The 24,280-nt window shown below is 38.2% G+C and overlaps 1 pseudogene; it reads left to right on the top strand.

Annotated features, from left to right (window-relative positions):
- The window catches only part of LOC114694469, an 83,638-nt pseudogene that overhangs the window by 15,367 nt on the left and 43,991 nt on the right, over positions 1-24,280 (top strand).

Genomic DNA, 24,280 nt, shown 5'->3' on the forward strand with positions numbered 1-24,280 from the left:
TCCCTCTCTGGTTGACTTAAATATTTCCCAGATGAATACTATTTCTTAGCATGAGAAGGTTGAAGTTTTCTTATTATTAAAGGACACAGGGATAAACTCATGCTAGTTATTAATTAATTGAGCATGGATTGGTTACATCTGAGGTTACATTCAAAATAATAATAGAATGCATAAATTGGACTCCTAAATCATGACTACAGAGCTTATCCTTTTCTTTTTTTTTTTCTTTTTTTTGGTTTTTTGAGACAGGGTTTCTCTGTGTAGCTTTGCGCCTTTCCTGGAACTCACTTGGTAGCCCAGACTGGCCTCGAACTCACAAAGATCCTCCTGGCTCTGCCTCCCGAGTGCTGGGGTTAAAGGCGTGTGCCACCACCGCCCGGCTCAGAGCTTATTCTTATGAAAGAAAAACTCCATCAATTAAAGAGCGAAGGAAAACTTTAAGAATTTTTTTTTTGTAAAGAGATAAAGACTACTGGATAGCAGGAAAAGAGGTTAAACTCAACCGCAATCAAACAAAAAGGCACAGATTTTAAAGCAGTGGTGAGTAAATGGGAGAATTCAGAGGGCACTTGGCAAATTGGTGGGCCAAAGGGACTAGGTCATTAGTGTTTGCTGATTGGCTATTATGAAGTCAGACCTTTTCTCTCCACAGAGATGTGTTGCTAGCCATCTTGTCCTTTTAACCTATCTTTAAAAAAGCATAGAAAACAATGGGGTTGGTTATGACCTTTGCATACCTGTATACTATGTACCATGTAATACCTATTTCTCTCTTACTCTCTTGGTGATTACATTTCAGAGGGTTAGCTCCCTGGCCCCTGGAGAAAGACACTTCTTGTATCTTACACCTCTAGGGAATGGAATTATTTACAATACTCAACTTTTCAAAGGTGAATCCTTTAAAGGGCACCATGGGCATATAGTCAGAAGAATGATGTGAATAGTCAAATGAGGATAAGACAAGATTAGTGCCCTTCCTTTCCTCCATTGTTGTAATAAAAAAATCACCTTTAAATATCCTTAATGTAGGTAAATAAAATTTTATCAAGAAACTAAGGGGAGGGTTGGAGAGATGTGCAGCAGATAAAAGCACTTGCTGCTCTTGCAGAGGACTAGAGTTTGATTCCTAGGGCCCATATTAGTCAGCAAATCCTACCTGTAACTCCAGCTCCAGGGGACCTGTTGCAGGCTTCTGGTCCCTGTAAGTGTCTGTGCTCATACACACACACACACACACACACACACACACACACACACACACATAAAAATGAAATACAAAGATTAATCAATGAGAATAACCACTGTGAGGTCTTTCTTTTCTCCCTCTTTTTCCCATGGTCAGATAAGATATCTCATTGCTTCCATACATATTGACTTAGGGATTTCACGTTGTACTTCTGTTACTGTGACCAACTCAAGGGTATTAACTCATTACTACTAAAATAATAAATTTATATTACACATGGAAGATCATTAACTAAGCCCCCATCCCATTTTCCTATGCCAGAAACTAGTTTTCAAGAGCACACCTCCAATACATCACTGCTTTCTCCTTCTGCCCTAAAGTACATGAGGTATCTCTTACAGAATTTGATACAGTCTTTTGTCTTGATATTAACAGCATTTGTACATTTACTACTTCTGGAACAAACAAAGCAATTTTTTTTTCCTTTGTTAGCATCTATACCAGTTCTGCTTACAATGGTAAGCAAATATAAATTACAGAAGTCTGGGATTCTAAATTGTGTGTTGTGTGTGTTGTATGCATACATGTGTTTCTGCCTATATATAAACATATGAGAGGAAGAGACTGAATAAGACCTTATGCTGCTTTTCTGAACATGGGGAAAGTAATTAGAGGCCAAAAAAACATAAACATCAGTGATCATGTTTTATTTGGATGGGATATGGCTATGTTGCCTTTGGAAGCAAAACTTCAAACACAGGAGCTGCAGTGAGATCTGTTTCCTTACCAACGATGGCCTGAGTGGTCCATTGTTTTCTTTGTTGTCTCTAGGAACAAACCTGTCTTCCTTCCCTTCACTGTATTGTTTCAGCTCTTGTCTCTGAAGAAGCTTTGTGTTCTGGACACTCCAGGATTGCATCCACTATGAGCTGTCCCCTCTTCTCCTGGAAGCAGGTTCCATTCCTGCTGGAGCTGAGACATACCAGCCATCAATATATCACAGCTGAGTCTTACAAGGCTTTCTGATAGATTCTAAGTGCTCAGGGCTGACCCTAGTATCCACGTTAAATTAGGATATTTGCATGTCTGTGGCCTCTGAAGAAACTTCTTGCTTTTTCACTCTTTTTGAAATCATAGCTTCTTCCTCTTCAGAGCCAGATCTGAGCCCATGGGGGCTCAGCCAGAGTCCAACTCTGAGCAATACATTCTACGTTAGCATCAGAATTACTCTTTCCTCTGGTAACGTGGAGGGAGCTCTTCCCTGGAGGTGCCATTTTTTTTTAAAATAATTTGTAGCATCCTCCATAAAAAATATTCCCATCAGGGAGTCCACCAACAGTCCCCCAGATATATCCCATAGTGGTGAACATGAGAGGTAAGAATCCAGGCACATGTACACTGAGCATATTATTTTTTTCTATGTCTATGTTAACTGAGCTGGGACTATGCACCTCTCTGCTCTTGTGTTGAATAGAAGAGCATCATATGGTAGTTACTGTTAATAATGAGCGTGGCAACAGAAGCCAGCAAAGATCAGCCTCGTGCACTTACAATTCACTCTGTCTGATGTGGGTGTACTTTTCCCTAAGGGGTGTGGTGAGTGGAAGAAAGATAGAGAATCCTTGTTCTAATGAGTCTGTTTCTAAAACTTTAGAATCCCCAACAGTTACTTCCTCACTAGACACTGGAACTTGTTCTAAAAGTAATGCAGTCAATAAATTCTCTAGAGCAGACAAAAGCTGGAGTATTGGGTAAAAATTATGATCAAATAATGAACTGGTAAAAAGATAACTTCCTGCAAGTTTATTTTCTTAGACATGCATAGGAAATAGGAAGCAAGTCTCTCTTTTTGTGGCTAATAAAAATCTTTCTGATTCTCATTTATACTTATATAAATTAGGGTCAGTTCTGTATCCTGGTATAAGCATGTGTCAAGATTCATTCTATAAGAGCTATCAAATTGCTGCTAAGTTAATATATATTTAAAGACTTAAAGGGATAAATTAATCTTACAGTTCCAAGGTCTGCAGTGTGAAATGGGTGTTGATGAGATAGCTCAGCAGGTAAAAGCATTTGCTGCCAAGACTAAGGATGTGACTTTGTTTCCCCAGGACTCACATGGTAGAAGGAGCAAACGACACCTGTAAGTTGTTCTCTGAACACTATGTTCACACTGTGGCATGTGCACCACCCTATCACACACACACACACACACACACACACACACACACACACACACACAAATAAATAATGTACATTTTTTAAGGGTATGGAGATTGATAAGTATAAAAGCCATTGCAACCAAGGCTGATGATCCGAGTTCAATCCTTGGGTTTCACAGAGTGGAAAGAAATAACTGATTCCTCTCAGCTGTTGCTGACCTCTATATACGTGCTGTGGCATACCCTACACATACATATACACACATACCCTCCAAGCAAATAAATGCAACAATAATTTTAGGAATGAGTTATGAAATGGATTTTTTTTATTGTGTTCAGCTAATCAGGCAGATTTATGCCATGGTGATTTCTAACATTTGTAGCTTGATCCACATATTCTTGTCTGATGACTCTCAACAAAGCAAACCTTTGTCTTACAAGAATATCTTATTTTCTGATTCTGATGCTCTTACCTCCTTTTCATTAGATTGTCTTCACATGGGTAATCCAGGTTAATGTCCTGACATGATGATCTTCAGCTTACTCACATCTGCCAAATTCCGTACCTATGCAAGGTACCTGAGTTATAAGTTCTGTGGCATCTCTTTGGGACATAAGGAAAAATGTAGGCAGAGTTTTCTGTCTAGACCACTGACCAGCTCTGTCCCATAAGGCAGTCTACAAATAACCACACAGAGATTTAATATTAACTATAAATGCTCATCCAATAGCTTAGGTTTGTTTTTAGCCAGCTCTTATAACTAAAATTAACCCATTTCTATTCATCTATGTGCTGCCCTGAGGCTTGTTTACCTCATGTATGTACTCCCAATCGTGTTCGCTCTGGAACTCATGGCATCTCCTCTGATTCGGCCCTTCTTCCCAGCATTCTCTCTGTGCCCCAAATCTGGTCTAGCCATTAGCCAATCAGCTTTTATTAACAATGAAAGCAACACATTATGAGAGTGTAGCAGAATGATTATTCAATGGTAGATAAAAGCAGAAATTTTAGTTATATACTGAACTGCAAATCCAGCTGTAGCTGCCAACATGGATGGAATTTATGTGTTAATGGAACTGAGAGACTCCCAAAAAGGTATATCATGACCAGAAATTCACAGTAAGTCACAGATCCAGTTTGGCTCTTCCTTCTATTCCCTGCCCTTCAGCTCTGATTCACATAGAAAAGTAATGGTGGCAACATCTTTGGAGCTCAGACCTCCCTACATCTAAGTTCAAGAAAAAAAAAATAAGTCTTTTTTGTAGGATTCTCAGTGGCATCTCACTGTGTTTCATTGGCTTTGAGTGTATCATATGCCTCTCCCTGAAACAGCTACCAAGATCACATATATGCTTTCTATCCTTTACCACTACTATCTCATCAGTGAAATGAGGTACCTAATGTATGCGGAAATAAAATACTAAATAGCAAATGAAACACACCATGTTCAGTTAAAAGAGGCGTGTCTCCTGAAATTGTTCTGAACAATAGAAACAGAAGGAACATTGTCAAACTCTTTTTATGAGACTACAGTTATTACCCTGATACCCAAATCACATAAAGATGCAACTAAGAAAGAGAATTACAGACCAATTTCTCTCATTAACATTGATGCAAAAATTCTCAATAAAATACCAGCAAATCGAATCCAAGAATACATAAAAAAAATATCATCCACTATGATCAGGTAGGCTTTATCCCAGAGATGCAGGGATGGTTCAACATATGAAAATCTGTCAATGTAATCCACCATATAAACAGAGTGAAAGAAAAAAAAAACTACATGAACATCTCATTAGATGCTGAAAAAGCCTTTGGCAAAATTCATCACCCCTTTACGATAAAGGTTTTAGAGAGATCAGGAATACAAAGACCATACCTAAACATAATAAAGGTTATTTAGTGCAAGCCAATAGCCAAAATCAAATTAAACATTAAACGGCAAAAAACTCAAAGTGATTCCACTAAAATCAGGAACAAGTCAAGGCTGTCCACTTTCTCCATACCTATTCAATATAGTATTCCAAGTTCCAGCTGGAGCAATAACATAACAAAAGGAGATCAAGGGGATACAAATTAGAAAGGAAGAAGTCAAACTTTTGCTATTGCAGATGATATGATAGTCTACATAAGTGACCCCAAAAGTTTCACCAAGGAACTCCTACAGCTGATAAACACCTTCAGTAATGTGGCAGGATACAAGATTAACTAAAAAAATCAGTAGCCCTTCTATATACAAATAATAAATAGGTTGAGAAGGAAATCAGAGAACCATCACCCTTTACAATAGTCACAAATAATATAAAATACCTTGGGGTAACTCTAACCAAACAAGTGAAGGACCTGTATGACAAGAGCTTTATATCTTTAAAGAAAGAAATTGAAGACGATAACAGAAAATAGAAAGGTCTCCCATGTTTGTGGACAGGTAGGATCAACATAGTAAAAATGGCTATTTTACCAAAAGCAATCTACAGATTAAATTCAACCCCCATCAAAATCCCAATGCAATTTTCCACAGATCTTGAAAGAACAAAACTCAACTTCATTTGGAAAAACAAAAAAACTTAGGATAGATGAAACAATCTTATACAATAAAGGAACTTCCAGTGGTGTCACCATCTCTGACTTCAAGCTCTACTATAGATCTATAATAATAAAAATAGCTTGGTATTGGCATAAAAACAGACACATTGATCAATGGAGTTGAATTGAAGACCCTGAAATTAATTCACACACCCAGGAGCACCTGATTTTTGGCAAAGAAGCCAAAATTACACAATGGAAAAAAGAAAGTATCTTCAACAAATGATGCTGACTTAACTGGATATCTACATGTAGAAGAATGCAAATAGATCCATATCTATCACCATGCACAAAACTCAAGTCCATATGGATCAAAGATCTCAACATAAATCCATTTACAATGAATCTCATAGAAGAGAAAGAGGGAAATAGCCTTAAATGTATTGGTACAGGAGACCATTTCCTGAATATCACACCAGTAGCACAGACACTGAGAGTAACAAATAAGGACACTGTCAATAAGACAAAAGGCAGCCTACAGAATGGGAAAAGATCTTTACCAATTCCCACATCAGATAGACAGCTGATCTCCAAAATATATAAAGAACTCAAGAAACTAGACAGCAAAATATCAAATAATTCAATAAAAAAAAATAGGCTACAGAGCTTAACAGAAAATTCTCAACAGAAGAATCTCAAATGGTTGAAAGACATTTAAGGAAATGTTTAACATCCTTAGCCATCGGGGAAATGCAAATCAAAACTTCTGTGAGATATCATCTTACACCTGTCGGTGACTAACATAAAAAATACAGATGACAGCTTATGTTGGAGAAGATGTGGAGAAAGGGGAATACTTCTCAACTGCTGGTGGGAATGCAATCTTGTACAGACACTCTGGAAATCAGTGTGGTGGTATCTCAGAAAATTGGGAATCCACCTACCTCAAGACCCGGCAATACCACTTCTGGGCATATACCCAAAAGTTGCTCAACCACACCACAAGGACATTGGCTCAACCATGTTCATAGCAGCATTACTTGTAATAGCTAGAACCTGGAAACAACCTAGATGCCCTTCAACTGAAGAATGGATAAAGAAAATGTCGTGCATTTACACAATGGAGTATTATGCAGTGGTAAAAAGCAATGTCATCATGAAATTTATAGGCAAATAGATGGAACTAGAAAAAAATCATCCTGAGTGATATAACCCAGACCCAGAAAGACAAACACAGTATGGACTCACTCATAAGTGAATGTTAGAAGCAAAGCAAAGGATAACCAGGCTACAATCTACAACCCCAGAGAAGCTAGTTAAAGAGGAGGACACTAAGAGGGACACACATGGATCACCCCAGGAAAGGGAAAGGATTAAGATCTCCTGGGCAAACTGAGAGGAAGGGAATAGAGGGGAGGGGATGGGAGGTGGGAACATGGGGGAGAGACAGGGACGGAGAGCAATGAAAGAGATATCTTGACAGACTGTACCATTGAGGGTATGGGGACAAATCTGCAGCTAGAGAAAACTGCAGGAACTCACAAGATTGTCCTTAGCTAAGATTCATAGCGATGGTGAAGAGGGTTCTTGAACTTTCCTTCCCTGCACTCAGATTGGTGTCTACCCTAACTGTCATCATAGAACCCACATCCATCCAGTGACCGATGGAAGTAGATGCAGACACCACAAGCACTTGGCTAAGATCCTGGAGTTCAGTTGAAGGAAGGAAGGATAGTTATAAGAGCTGGGGCGGTGCGTGGGGGAGTGCATCAGAATCATGATGGAAAAAAAATCACAAAAATAGCTGACCCAAGCTAATGGGAGCTCATGGACTCTGGACTGACAGCTGGAGAGCCTGTATGGTACTGAACTAGGCCCTCTGAATGCAGGTGAAAGTTGCATGGCTTAAAGTGTTTGTGGGTCCCCTGGCAATGGGACCAGGACTTACCCAGGGTACACAAACTAGCTTTTTAGACCCCATTCCCTATGGAGCAATGCCTTATTCTGCCTTTATGCAGGAGGGAGAGGCTAGATCTGGCCCCACCATGGTATAACAACCTGTGTTGACTACCCAAGGGAGGCCTTACTCTCTATGAGGAGGGGGTGGGGGCAGGATGGGGGTAAGTGGGGGGAGCAGGAGAAGAAGAGGGAGGGGGAACAGGGGTTGGTATGTAAATAGAAAGAAATTTTTTTTTTTTTTTGGTTTTTTCGAGACAGGGTTTCTCTGTGTAGCTTTGTGCCTTTCCTGGAACTCACTTGGTAGCCCAGGCTGGCCTCGAACTCACAGAGATCCGCCTGGCTCTGCCTCCCGAGTGCTGGGATTAAAGGCGTGCACCACCAACGCCCGGCAGAAAGAAAATATTTTTAAATGACGTGTGTGTGTGTGTGTGTGTGTGTGTGTGTGTGTGTGTGTGTGTGTCTGACAAAAGAAGAGCTATTCTTGATTTCTTTCTGAGTGAGGACCTCATGTATTCTTGGTCCACATTTATCTAAAATTATATATCTGATCCTCCATATGTTCAGGATTTTTGTGAAGACTGAATGAGGTAACAGAAGTAAAACTTTGAGAATCATACATAGCACATGATAATCACACAGGATATGCTAGCTCTATGTCTACACAGCATTTGGAGCCTTTGTGAAGCAGACACCTGTTTGGATTTTTGTCAGAGCAAAATTGTCAGCATTAATTAGGCTGATTTGTTTTCCTTGGGTTGCTTTAAATAATAATATAAAAAACTTGTTACAAATATGAAAGAAGTTGTTTTGATTACAAAGAAAATTTTATTTTATTTTCTATTGCTATCCAGCAGTTAAGCCAGCTGTTTTTGATTGGGCCACCAATGGGAAGCTATTTAATAAAGTTGCTTATGGTTTAATGATTTGTGTTATAAATTATTTGTCTTAATGTCATTCCTGGGGAAGGTTTCCAATTGTTTCAGAAAATAGGCAGTTAAAAAAAATTACAATGTATCTCTATATTCACAAAGCACCTGCTGAGGAAATCTCTTCTCCATTGTCATTCCATCATTTATTTTATTTTTATTTCAGTCTCAGTAAGATCCTCAGTGCTTATTTCTTTATTGCATGGATACTAAAGATCTCAGTGCCTATCCAGCGCACAATTGCTTTCCCACGAATTCTCATTATGTCTCTCAAATTCTAATAATGAATAACCTAGAATGAGCTTCAATAAAGGAGTCAAGGTGTGATGGTTTTGATGAGGAATGTCCCCCATAGGCTCATGTATTTGAACACTTGGTCCCCAGTTGGTGACTGATACAACTTGAAATGGTTATGGATGCTTTAGGAGGTAGAGCCTTGCTGGAGGAAATATGTCACTGGGGACACATTTGAAGTTTTATATCGTGGCCCCACTTCCTGTTCTCTATCTACTTCCTGTGTAGTGATTGGCCTGCTCTTGTTTCCATGCTTTGTTTGACTGGTGCTATTCCTTGTCTTCACTGGAATGATAAGCCAAAATAAACCACTTATTTCTTGATTTACTTTTGCCTGATAGGTCTTGATTTACATTTATCACAGCAACAGAGAAGAAAAAAAAGAAACAAGCTTTCCAGAGGAAATAACCATTCATGAAGACAATTTAAAAGTAAATGGTACCCAAATACAGTGTTGCTATCAAAAGAGCTGGGAGTAAAATAACGTGGAATTTACTGTGGTATGGAGGAGTAAGTAATTAATGTTTACCAACATGACAGATGCAGTGGATTAGCTTTTCAGGCAAAACCATGAATTTTCTTTAAATCAATTCAGTTGTAAGGCTTTTAAAATTGTAACCAAATTATGAACTATTCAGTTTCTTCCCCAATTATTTTGTGACAAGTCATTGATTTATTGAGCATTTTTGCAGTATTTCATCTTATTAGCTATGGTCATTTTAAAAAAAAATCTATATTTTAAATCATATACTGATGACATCATGTGTTCTGATTATCCTATTTTACATATATTGTGGCTGCAAAATTGTTCTTCATGTTTCCTAAGACTGTATTATTCCTCATACAATTATAAGCTTTGGAGAAGCAAGCAAAGGTCCTTTGTTCATCTGCTGACTGAGTTCATGGAGCACTAAGGCTGTCAAGTCAAAGCAGCCCACGGAAAACACAAACAAGCCTTTATACAGCATGGAATAAGACAGTCAATTATTCCTGAGAGAAGGTAGCAGAATGAATCCTGTTACTATTTATCTGGTGTAATCTATTGAATTAGCATACATTACATTTCTGAATGCTCATAATTTTTGTATAATAATGCTTTTCATATTCTTTGATGGGCAATGAGTTCTATCTCTTATAGAATAAAATGATGTGAATTCCCCTCTGCTGGCTCTCAGAAAGTAAGCTACTAAGTACCATTTGCACTGACATGTTATAAAGAAGCCTTTGGCTTTTCAGGGAAATGGAATCTTTGTTGTTTGCTCCTTTTCAAACTCAGCTGGATATCTGAGATTGCTTGCTTATGAAGCAAGAAATCATTTACTCTTTCTTTTGACACACAGGGAATAATAATTGAAAAATTATGCTTTGGAGTCCAGTGACTTAATACATATTATTCTGTGAATAGGTGGGAGTGAGTGAGTGAGTGAGTGAGTGTGTGTGTGTGTGTGTGTGAACTAATATGTGCACATGGGTCCTTTTCTTTCCAAGGCTGGAGGAAGCAAGCTGAAACATTCTCAATAGTTCCTGAAAGGGGTCCTACTAAAGAACTCTTCTTTCTTAATCACTGACTCCTGCTGTCGACCTCCCTCTTCCTTCCCTGTTCAGATAACAGTGGCCAGAAAAAAAGGTCACACTAGACCGCAAACGCTCATCTATCCAGAAACAGAAAGAATTTGGGTCTGAGTTTTAGGAAACAAGGAAGTGGCTTTCCAGGTTCAATGCTCTCAGCTGAGGAACATATGACTTGCGTATGTGATCTCTTTGCTAAGACAGAGAGTACTGGCTGTAATGGTCACTCAGTTCTCCCTCTAGAGATGGACAATCAAGTGTTTGCCCAGCACAGAAGAGTTTACTGAGAGTCCCAGTCATGCTCTTGGGACAGGTCCCCACACTGACTTTGCCTTTGCTTTCCATAGTCCACCAATATTGACTGAGCATTTTTTTCTTTTTATTTCACAGTCTGTGGAAACTCCTTGTCTTTCTTGTCAGCTTCTCAGAAAGGAGCTTGAAGATTTGTCAGAGTGGGAAAGCTGCAATGATGTCTCATACAACTCCCTTTCATTCCTCTCACACATGTGGGATATGAGTTATTCTCAATTATAGATTTTCCATCTTCCATTCCATTCTTCTAAGCCCTCAGGAAATTCTCTTTAGAATGTGGACATGAAAAATAATATATTCCCCTTCCAAGTTAAGATTGGTTGTATCAATCACATTCCTACTAAAATGATTTCTGACAATCTTTTATTTTACTTTCATTTAGCTTCTTGCTGTACCTATTGATAAAGCAAACTATAGATTTATGGCTTTTTTTCTAATTCTACAACTCCTTGTTGTTTGTGTGAATTTTGGTTCCATTATCTGCTCTTTTCTTTCTGGTCACTACTCTGAAGAAACAGTGAGTCTTCTTGTCTTTCTTTTTTCATACATAGAATCTTCTCGGCTTGCTTGTTGTCATTAGGAGGAACAGTAATTAGTGTGTTACTTTTGTTTTCTTAGGATGCTCTTTATAGTTCATATGAATTGTATAAAAGAATGGATTTTGTTGTCTTCTGTACATGACAGATGAATTTCACATTGCAATCAACATTGCAGCATGGATTGGGAAGGAGATCATGAACTCCCACCTCTAACAGAGGAGTTATTTATTGACGGTTGAGAGTTGCCAAGGAAGGCAGAGTCACTCTTGTTCAGGGGTGTGTCCCCTGGTAGAATGGTTGACTCTGCTTTAGTGGATGGCTCACCTACATTAACATACATAGAAGGCCCTAATCAGATTTTATGAATTTTAAAGGTAAAAGGATGTGAAGTTGGGAGGGAATATGAGGGTGATCTGGAAAAACTTCTAGGAAAGGAGTGGAGAGTTAATATGATGAAAATACCTAGATTTATATATGAAGTTAAAATGAGTAAATAAAAATGTAAAGCATAACAATTTTGCATGTGCCTCCTTCCTTTCCATCTGCCCCTTGCTATTTCCTAATTATCTGCTTTCTACTTTCATGTCTACATTTTTGTCTGCAGATGTGAAAAAAAAAATTCACCTGATCATGGCTTATTTCACTTAACTTGATAATATTCATTTCCATCCATTTTCTTGTAAACAGAATGCCTTTATTATTCTATATAAATAAATAATACACATGTATATAAGTCATATACTTTAGTTAATGTATCTGTTTATGGGCATCTAAACTGATCCCATAACTAGGTTACTGTGAGCAATACCACATAAACATGGGCATGCTGATATCTCTACTGTATTCTTTTACCTTTAGTAAATACTCAGGGGTGGTAGACCTGAATAAGGTCATAATTCTATTTTCAATTATTTCGAGGAACCTCCATACTGATTTGGTTATAGCTACTCTATTTCACATTTCTACCATCAGTGTATAAGGATTCTGTGTTTTGTTTTTTAACCTCACATCCTCACCAGCATTTGCTAATGTTTTTCTTGATGTTTGCAGTTCTCATGGGGCTGAGATGGAATCTTAATGCAGTTTCATTTTTGTGCTTCCCTGTTGGCTAAAGTTATTGAACACAGTTTTTTGGCTTGCTATTTTCTTTTTAATTTTTGAAATTGTTCATCTATGTTCATCAAAGAGAGCACTGTGTTACATATAAGTACTTTAAACATGTTATTTATTTCATGTATGTATGTGTAAGTATGTGGGAAACCATATTATGGTACATTTTTGGAGGTCACAGGATAACATGAGGGAGTTCTTCTCTTATATCATGTAGGTCCTGGGAATGGAATGTCTTACTCAGAGGCAAGTACCATGATGTGTTGACCATCTCCTTGGCTCAATAAGTACTTGATCATAAGAGCATGTAATACAGGTTAGTCCTCATTTCCCACCCCCAGACAACTTTGTTTCTACATTCACGCCACATATAGAAGACATAATTTTGTGTATCTGTATAAAATATAGAAATACAGACAAGAAAAAAATGTGTATTTGTCATTCTGGATATGACAATTTATTTGACATGGTTTTCTCCTTTTGTATCTATTTTCTTGCAACCAACATATCCTTCTTCTTCCTCTTGAATGAAAAGTACTCTGTTGGGTATCTATACCACAGCTAGTGTGATGTTTAATTTTGATTGTGAGCATGATGTGACTTATAATCACCATTAAAGAAATCACTGTGCATGTCCTCTAGGTACTTTCTAGATTAGGTTAACTTAGGTTGGGAGATCAACCCTAAATGTGGGCATTAGTAAAGAAAATGCCTCACCGACTTGCCTAGAGGCCAATGTTGTGGGGGTATTTTCTCAAATGAAGTTTCCTATTCCCAGGTATGTTTAGTATTGTGTCTGACTGACAAAAACCCACCAGCATACTTATGTCACCATGATATTGGCAAGCAATAATAATTTAATGTTTATTGTTAATTTTACTGTTGCTATAAAACACTGATAAAATTGGCAAGACTTACAAAGTTTCATATTCAATTTCCTTCAAATAAAAGTGGTTGATGATGTTTACCTATATAAAACAATTTTTCTGATATGATCATAGGATCCAACTACAAATTTCATGGCTTTGCTTGTAATAATCCTGTGTAATTACAGTACATGTACAAGCCATTTGGTGATCTTTTAAGTAATTGTAATGACTGTTTGGGTTCTCACAATAATTTTTAAAGTCAGAAAATGAAATTTTTGCAAAAACTCAAGCAATATGAAATAATTTTTATTTCAAAATTTAATATTTTAAATAATGGCAATATAAATGTATAGTTTTTTATGGCAGTCTCCCTTCAACAGTAAAATTCTAGTATCAGTGGCTTATACTCTCAGTTTAGCATCCAAGGACTCTTCCCTATGTTCTAAATATAATCTTTTTTATTCCCTGTATGAAGGCAACTAGGAATTATTTGTGGCCTGTAGGACATATGATCTCTGCTCAATTCTACATGAAAATATTTACAGACAAGATATAACAAATGGACTTGCTTTATTTAAAAAAGAAGATAGTTGGCCAGAGTTTTCTCACAGCATATTTTATTTTTGTTTGATTAAATGCATATTTTTCTTATTTTGAGACAGAGTCCCATGTAGTCCATTTGGCATCCAACTCTCTATGTAACCATGTCTATCCTTGAACTTTGGATCCTTCAACCTCAGCCTCCAATTGCTGGGACCTTAAGCACTTATTATATATCTAGGTCAACTATAAATACTAGTTATTTAACCCTTCTCATGTGTAGATACCACATGAGATGCTACACAGCATGTTTATACTACATTACAAGGGTTTTTTTTTTTTTTTGCAACTCCATTTAAAAGTAACATTTATCTTTGTGCAGTGAGTGAGTAGCTGAGATAGACTTTGGACCAGCCTTCTATCTAAGTATGTATTACTCCAAAAAGAAAAGAATAGAATAGGAGAGAGAGAGAGAGAGAGAGAGAGAGAGAGAGAGAGAGAGAGAGAGAGAGAGAATAAAGAAAACTTGAATTCCTTACTGCACAGGTGTTCCTTGAATCTGTTACCACTCTAAAGGAATTTAGTTACAAACAATTTACATTTAATGAAAAGAGTTGATACACTGAGTACATGCATTTCACATTCCACTTCTAGTTTCTGGTTTCCTAGAACTAAAATATAGACACTTAGACTCAGTCTGAGTCATTCTATTTATTTTCAACATTCTCAGAATTATGAAAATAGGAATGGATTCTCTTTGTTTCTAAATTATCTTTTGAGTTTTCTAGATATCATATCTAAGATGTTCTTTTTTTATTTTTATTTATTTTACAATACTATTCAGTTCTACATAATAGCCACAGATTCCCTTGTTCTCTCCCTTCCTGCCCCCCTCCCCTTACCCCCAGCCCACCCCCCATTCCCACCTCCTCCAGATCAAGGTCTCCCCCAAGGACTGGGATCGACCTGATAGACTCAGTCCAGGCAGGTCCAGTCCCCTCCTCCCAGACTGAGCCAAGCGTCCCTGCATAAGTCCCAGGTTTCAAACAGCTAACTCATGCAACGAGCCCAGGACCTGGTACCACTGCCTAGATGCCTCCCAAACAGATGCTAGATGTGGAACAAGGATGACTGGACTGCTACTCACATCACCAGTGAGGCTACCTGGAAAACGGGACCCCAAGAAAGACACAGAGAAATGGGTGAGATCTACATGAACAGCCTGGACATGAGTGGGAGCAATGAAGGGCGACGGTCGAGGGAAAGAGAGTGGGAGATCCTAGCTGGATCAAGAAAAGAGAGGGAGAACAAGGAATAGGAGACCATGGTAAATGAAGACCACATGAGAAAAGGAAGAAACAAAGAGCTAAAGAGGCCCACAGAAATACACTAAGATGTTTTTTATAATGCTAGATCAGATGGAAAATAATTTGGAACCTATAGGAATCTAATTATAAGATAAAATATTCACAAATGAAAGGATACTAAGCTCAATAATATGGAATTAGTTTTAAGAGACTCTTGACCTCTATTTTGAAACAGGGTATAAGGAGAACATGGGATTATTATCAATTCTTGTTCTGTAACATACTCACAACATAGACAAAGTTGAATGTTAGATACTTTAAGAGCCAGTGTCTTTGTTCATAAAACAACACTACTAATAACTCCATTAATGGATAGAGGTAATGGTGAAAATAAGTCATCTTGTCAGAGTGTTATGCAGATGTTCATGACATCACATGTCCGTAAATCTTGCAACATATTTTGCCTTACACGTCTTAAATAAATGTCCCAATTCTGCCTCAACTATGATGAACATTGAGCAGAGCTTATTTGCTGTTGGGAAAATGCTTAAGTGGCATTTAGTTGCTTCCTGCAGTCTTAATTTCTTGCTTGAGGTTTTTCAGTATTGACCCTCTATAGCTCTAGTGATGGTTACTTTTTTCTTCTGATTAGTCACTCTACTCCAAGTGGTCAGGTATAAAGATGTGTACAAAAGAATACCATAAATGGGTTTAGTATGTTGTGTGTGCACGTGTGTGTGTGTGTGTGTGTGTGTGTGTGTGTGTGTGCCTGTATACGTGTGCACATAATAATAATAATTATAGAATGGGTCATAAATTTGAGAAGGCATGAAAGAAGAACACAAGAGGGGTTGGAAGAGGGAGTGGGAAGGAGGAAGAATGGAGGAAGAAAAGAAGTAAATAGAGTGCTCATTATGAAATTCTAAAAAAAATTAGACCCGTGGCCCAAATCATGCAGTCAACTTTACTGATAGGGAGTTCAGGCATACCTTTCAATCTATCTTGAATTTTCCCACTTGCCAGCTTCTAATTTCCCCCAATTCCATTGTTGATATTTGCCTATTTAGACCAACCCAGCTCTCTTTTTCTGCTTCTGCCACATTATACCTAATACCGGCTTCAAGTTTTATGTTTTATAATGTAGTTGTTTATCAGTAGCAAAATCTTTCTTAGAGAAGAATTCCATTCCGCAGTCACTGAGTGGTTTCTGCATTTGTAAGCTAGTTAGCCCCCTCTCTGGTTTTATATTAATGCAACCTACTGGAAAGATTTCTCTTGCTGTCTCTGCAGCTAATGCTTTACAAAGTTGATCACAAACAAGTCTACTACTGAACTTCCATTATGTACAACTTTACCTTCTATTTCTCTCAGTTGACCTTTGCTTTACCTTTCAAATCGTTTTTTTAATTGTAGGGTAACACACACAAATAATAGTAAACAAAGCAAAAATACACAACTTCACTGAAAAATGCTCATAGGAATAGTTGGAAAATATTGCCAAGGTGAAAAAAAAAGACATTAGAATCCATTTCAGAGTTTCAGCCTTAATAAACTAAGGGGCAATGTAGCTTCCTGATGGAAAACAGTCATCTAAAATCCAGACACTGTATATGTTTCTGATAAGTTTTTTCTTTGTTGTTGTTTTTGTATATGGAATGAGTATGAGCGCTCCCATGTCTGATTTCTTTTCTTGGCCATAATTGTCATGAGATTCATTCTTTACTATATATAGTTCTAAATCATAGGTTTTCATAGCTATGTATGCTTATTTTATGACTAACTATATAGTTAGTCTATGCATATTTAAGATGTTCTCAATGCTCTCAATGTTTCTACTGTTATGAATAATGCTCTGGGTTTCTGTATAATTGGTGTTAGCTATTCTCCATCTAAGGTCACATTCTTACATGGCCATATTTTTTCCTCATAACTTATATAAGCTTTTCTTTACAAACCAGCTTCAACTTCTGCTTTCATGATCTTGCATGACCATCCTCAGTATCACTTGCTGGCATTCAACTGTGTATTCCCCTACTAAGAACTGACAACTCTCCATGACACAGCACAGTCTAGGCAATACTCTATTCAATGGTGATTTCTAAAGAAACTTGTCTTTACAATATGAGTATATAGCTTATTTAAAAGATCCCATCAGCAGCGGATGGAGAGTTGGCTTGGTGGTTAGGAGTGTACACTACTCTTCCAGGGCACTTGAGTTCAGTTCCAAATACTATGTCAGATGGCTCACAACTCCATGTAACTCTATTTTCATGGGATCTGATATTCTCTTCTGGTCTCTGCAGGCACCTGTACATATACACACATATGCACACATAGACACAAATAAATAAAAATTAATCTTAAAAAAGAAAGACCTTGTCATTGCACCTCCTAAAGATTCATTCAAAGGACAGTGCAGGTTATTTTCTTATGTGCATTTGCAGCATTGATGTTCCCGTGCCTCCTCGACTTAAAGAAACTGTGAAATTTGGCACTGAGGCTTTGTGCTACATGTCATTGTCCTGCAGCTTCTAGGGTACAGCCAGCCCCCTGCACAGTGCATGCAGAGCAAAGAAAACTGTTAGACAGAAAGCAGCACAATGCTGCAGTCATAGTCAAGGCTGCTATTTGGGGAAACACTGGGAGTCAATTGACATCTCTCTGCTTCATACATTTTAATTATACCACTGACTTTGTTAGAGAGATGTCATCTAACCCTCTGCTAAGACATATTCTTTATAAAATTAAAACTGTCTTCTTAGGAGGAGGCCTGTATATAGTGACATAATGAAAAGCAGTCACATATACAAGGACTATTTGAAAGTGACTGTTGAAAATGAGAATGTGGGCAGGTGTATCTGTGTGTGTGTGTGTGTGTGTGTGTGTGTGTGTATGTGTGTGTGAACTGCATGTGTATATATATGTCTTTGTTGTATGTGTTTGTGTATAGTGTGTGTATGTGTTTAATAGGTACATATCTGCATTTTTATGTGTGTGGTTTCTGTGTGCATAGTGTGTTTGTGTGTATGTGTGTGTATAGTGTGTGTATGTATCTGTGCATATATCTCTAGCATAAACTTTATTTTTAGAAGAACCCAAACATTCCCATGTAATTTATCAATAAAATTAGACAATGTGGGGCTACTTCAAGAATCAAACAGAGGGGGGTGGGGCGCACGCTTAATCAGCACTCGGAGCAGAGCCAGCGATCTCTGTGAGTTGAGGCAGCTGGCTACAAGTGAGCTCAGGAAGGCAAAGCTACGCAGAAACTGTTCGAAAAAAAAAAAAAAAAAAAAAGAATCAAACAGAGCAGTTACAATCCTTACATAATTTCTATGTGAAAATCACTTTCCTTGACTTTGACTTGACACTGTTCTTTGAATCTTCTAAAGGCTTTAGGTGGCAACTTTTTCTAATAACTGTTGAAAACAGTTGAAACAACAGTTTCTAAAAAGGAAAACACACCAGAAATAACACTTTTTTCTTCCTGTATGGCAAGTTTCTACCTTCTGTTTAGTGTTTTCACATCTATTCAACTGTGTAACAGTAGATACAGTCGATATGATATCTCCAAAATGTATACTTTTGCAAACTTACCTCTCCTGTAAACTTCTTGCTCCAAACATGTTCTCATTTCAGCAGACAGCATCCTCCTTCTTCCACTTACTCAGTTCTTGGGATCTACTTTAGTGAGTACCAGGCTAGTTGAAACCACAACACTTGTTGACTGTAGAATCACAATGTATCTCTGACTTTTTCCACATCTACTGGGCAGCCCTTTGTGTCCATTTTTTATACAAAGCCAAAGAGACCAATTAAAAACTTTAGAAGCTGGAAAATGACAAGTAGGTAAGAATGCATGCTGCTCATGCACAGGATTGAAGTTTCATTTGCAGCATCGTAATTGGATGGGTCATAACATGTAACTCTAGCTCCAGGACATTCAGTGCCTTCTTCTGTCACCTGTAAACACCTATACTCACTTGTGTTCTTTCTCCGTCTCCCCCTCCCATACACACAGACCCAGATACACACACACACACACACACACACACACACACACACACACACACACACACACACACACACACACACACACACACTCTTAAGGTTTTTTTTTTGTATTCAGGTTGTCATAACCTCCTTTCTCTTGCTGAATAGTCCAAACACAATCTGTCCTATGTTTCAACTTGCTGTTCTTTCTGCATGGAACACTTTCCCCACAGGAAAACTCATGACTATTCCTGCTTCTTTTTTGAATCTTTGCTCGTGTCACTTTTACAGATGGGTTTTGGGTGGAAATATGTAAGATAGCTTTCCTTTCCTCTCTCTTTGATCACTCTTCACATTTTCAAATACTCTATGTTACTTAAGAACATGGATTTGGGTTCATGAGGATGGATTAGATCTCAGGCACTTGCAACCAAGACTGACAGCTTGTGGTTCCTTCCCACAGCCCATGTGGTTAAAAAAAAGAACTAATTCCTGAAAGTTCTCTTCTGATCTCCATATACACACATCATCTTATCATCAGGTCATGCATACACTCAGAACCACAGACACAATAAATAAATCAATATAATAAAAGTTTTAGCGAACATGGAGTTTAATAAACCGTTACTATAGTTCTGGAACAGAGGAACCTGGCACTTAGTAGATGCTCAGAGAACACTGAAAATAAAACAGACTTAAAAGCAAAATCGTCACTATACCAGATAGGGGGATTGCTAAAGATGCCAACAATTCTGAAGATGGTGTTAGTGTTTGGAGAGATTAATTTGGGAGCCAGTTCTCTGATCCTAAACTTAAGTCTTGAGGCGGTTCCATGAGAGACTATTGGACTTCATTCAGGATGGATGCCTAGAGATGGAGATATACAGCTTCTGTGTTAGCTCTCTTCTTGTTGCTGTGACAAGACACCTGATGAGAAGCAGTTTAGAGGAGGAATAATTTAGTTTGGTTCGTAATCACCATGTTAGAGTTTGTTGTGGTGGGAGCATGTGGCTGAGATACCTTGTGCCTTGGCATATTAAGACAATGAATAATCGACTAGCCATCACAGCCCTACACCTTCCAGGAAAGCTCTTTGTCCACAAGTTTCCACAACCTCCTAAAACAGAATCATCATCTAGGTTCATGTACATGAGCCTGTGTATGAAGGGGGGTACTTTATAGTAAATCCTTAACCAGTAATCTACAAGGATTAAACAACCGCATGAGTTATAGCCAGGGGGTATCTCAGATGTCTAGGTAAGCACTTCCATGAAATGTGGCTCATTGCTGGCTTGATATTTTATAGGAAAATGTAATGTTTAAGTTGCATTGTGTTTGCTCTGTGCTAGGTTCTGTCCTAAGAGCAGTTGTGGAGTTTGTATAACAAGTGTGAATTATGTCCTTCATCTTCTTAAAATGTAAATAGATTGAACTGGAAATTGTTACTAGTTTGCTCATTGCCCACATCTAGCGAGTGACACAGCCAGAATTAAAAACATCATAACAATGGTTTCATAGTCTCCACTCTTAATCACCATACATTCTGGGATGAATGAAATGAGATTAAAAGACAGTAGTGTGAGCTGATTTCTTCTAACTGCAGTACATGGCTCAAATTTAAAGAGAGGACTGGAAAGTTTCAGTATTACATTCAAGGCAAAGAGGGGGCTTTTGAGTTTTTGTTTCCAGGTGATAAGAATATCATATCAATTCTTCTTACGGGGCTGAGAAAACAAAAAAAAATGCAAGGTTTGAATCTCTAAGTAGCAATGTGGTACTGAATTCAAAGCTTTTGCATAGCTCTTATGAATGATTAGGGACTGAAGAATTTGAATGTAACTACATGGACCCACTTTTGACAGACTATTACCCTTCCTAAGCATTCATGATCACTTACAGAGGAAGAGAAAAGGAGCCCAGCTTAAAGTTGTTTCCCTTGCAAGCTCAAACTGACATAAATGGGGATGTGCAATAGTCTACCCTCAGGTACAGAGTATTGGGATATCAAAAGCAGGAGTACATCATAATTCCAGTCAAGAGGACATCTGTATTCCACCCTGAGTGGAAGGAAAAGGAACTTCAAATGGAGAACAGTGGTCTGCTGTTTCCTTAGATAGATGCTCAAGGGCTTATAAGGTATGATGGTAGAATGGGTGATAGAGCAATTTAGGGGAAAATTAACGTGAGTCCATCACAGAGAAGGATTAGCATTTAAAGACTCATGAGGGAACAGGAAACTAGTCCCATCAGAGATGTGCTCACTGGGACCTAGATATCTTTGTTTGATTTTCAAATGGTGGCTGGCCTCTTTCTGCTGCTGTCCCTCTACTTATTCAGTGGATGCCACAGTAAAGGAATCAGAGTGCTTAGCAAAGAGCCCAAGAACATCGATGGTTAATGGCGGAGTGCCTTGGTTATAAAACAGGATTCCTATGAGACTACAGATGACTCCTCAGCCACTATTGATCAGCACAGAAAGTAATGTCTGTTAAGACAGTCTGTCTCCCAAGACAGCTGACTCCCTTAGGAAAACAACTTAAGGAGGAGAAACTGCATATCCACACAGAGTCCCATAATTCTGAAACAATTTTCTCCTTTTAAGCCCCTCCCTCTAAAGGGTCACAACCAGGTTTTCCTGGTAGAGCCCCCAGTTTCCCACAGGAGAGAGGCTGCCCCTCACTGTGCACTAATAGACAGAGTCACATCTGTTGAAGTTCTGAATCCTGTCTCTTTAAACTGCCTCATAAATCTAGCATTTAATTCCAGCTTTGAAACCCCAAGTCCTACTTAGCATGGTGGTGAAAAATATCAGATCTGTGGACAGACAGCTCTTTGTTCTAAGTGAAAGTAAAAAAATACATTTACTCACAATGCCAAGTATTACATCCTCAGACAGTGGATAAATATGGATTCATCTTATATGCTATTTTTCTTGCATGATGAGTTCCACCATAGTCTTTGGTCTTTCTTCAATGCTTTTGCTTATGCTGTATCCATTTGAAGTGCTAAGTTCTGGAAGAAGTTGCAAGTCCCAATCATATTAAGATCATAGTGGAGGTTTAGACATGTAGATTTTTTTTTACTACCCCAATAGTTTGTTCTGTGATATCATATTGGTTTTTTTTCCTGACTGCTACATGCCCACACTATCTTTCAAACATCCCTCCACAATCCATTGCATCCACTGTGTTCCTTCAGTCCAATCAGTGGAGACTAAGAATGAATGTGTCTATATGACTCACTTCACTTTTTCTCCAAATGACCAAACTGCTTTAGAAACAGAATGGTTAGTCACAAGCAACCCCTTTTGGGTGGAGCATTCACCTGGAGTATGGCGGGAGGCGCCTTCCCTTGAGCTCTGTTTAGAACCCAGAACCCTATAGCCCTTTCTGTGTTGTATTGTACGGTATGCCGGCCCAGTTCCAGTTCTATGAAGCATCTAGGACTGGGCAGACCTGACATCCTCGATGACTATTGCTTAAAGAAAAGAGTCCATGCAATGTTATTCTCCAAGGATGTACTATGGGCATTTTTGACAGTATAATTTTCTCTAGTTGATGACCGGAGTTTGGAAGGTCAATAAAGTCACTGTCCACTGAAAGCAAGTGATGTTCTCGCTATTCTACTACTCAAGTTACTATACCAGTGAGTTCTCTGCCACCCTTGGGTAGATGTACTTTGGTTGCTGGAAAGCTGGATTTTTATATCAAGGAAGATAAAGAAAGATCTTTAGGTATGACAGCAGTTTATAGAAGAGAAAGTGATAGTGATGACAAAGACAGAGCTGAGTATCTTTCTGGATTATCAAAGGAATTTGAAGGAAGTTTTATTACCCAAAGAAAATGGGAAAAATAGTATTTCTACATATGCTAAAACTGGTTTATTGGTCAAGCCTAGTTATGCATTTCTGCTGATGAAGCAAGAGGAGACACATGGGAAAGAAGGGATTTGTGTTTGTTTATGTCGTTGTCTATGTATTAGCTATGAGAGGACACAGGGGAGGTTTAGAGGAACAAGATCCTAGTCTCACAGGTCCTAGAGCAGGAGGCACAGCAAGCCACTCAAGGTCACACAGAAGAATGACAAGATGGGCAGGAGATGTAAGACAAAATTAAGCAGATGGATTAATACATGGCCTCTGTGGACGCTTCTTTGGAAAAGGCAAAACATGAAATATAAAAAGTTTGAGAGTGGCCGTTTGAGTATCTGGGGACTTTGGGCCATAGGGATCTTCTGGAGTTGTCTAGTTCATGATTTGTGTTGATTGATGTAGGATTCAGGAGGATAATTGAACAATGTCTCCTCCTGAGGTAAACTTCTTAGTGGAGGAGGATGGAACCTGCTTTGGATAATGTCGGTCAGTCATGACCTAGACTGGATCCTTTATTGTCTTTCAGATGGCTAGTCCCAATATTTTCAAGACACCAAAACATTATTGTATGTAGAAATCACACACATACATACACACACACACACACACACACACACACACACACACACTTTTTCAAAAAGGAGGTAATTCTTTTACAAGTTTATGATTTTGTACCATTTTAGTAGAGTATGCACTATGGTCTGAGCTGGCTTACAATTCAGTATCATCAAATCCAGCTTGGCTCTAGTCAAGATACGTATGCTTCAGATATCTTAGATGGATTTTAAAACTCAGGTTTTTCTTTGCAGAAACATATTGTCAATTTTTAAAGTGCCCTAGTTTCAAACTCTGTGCAAGGTGAAGGGTTCAGAACAAGAACTGGGAACTTAGTAAGAGGTCCACGTATCTTAAATCTCCCAATGTTCCCTGTATGTTTCTGTGTGTATGAGGAACTGTCCTTGGAGAAATAGGAAGAAAAATTATTAAAATAAAAAGCATTTTATATTTATCATTCATATTTACTTGGCAACAGAATATGAAAAGTTTTAATGGTGAAGAACTTTCCAGAAAGTTTTTATGAGCCAGCAGAACGGGGATATGAAATTGAGTTGTAAC

Source organism: Peromyscus leucopus, chromosome 3, assembly GCF_004664715.2.
Source record: "Peromyscus leucopus breed LL Stock chromosome 3, UCI_PerLeu_2.1, whole genome shotgun sequence".
NCBI lineage: Eukaryota > Metazoa > Chordata > Mammalia > Rodentia > Cricetidae > Peromyscus > Peromyscus leucopus.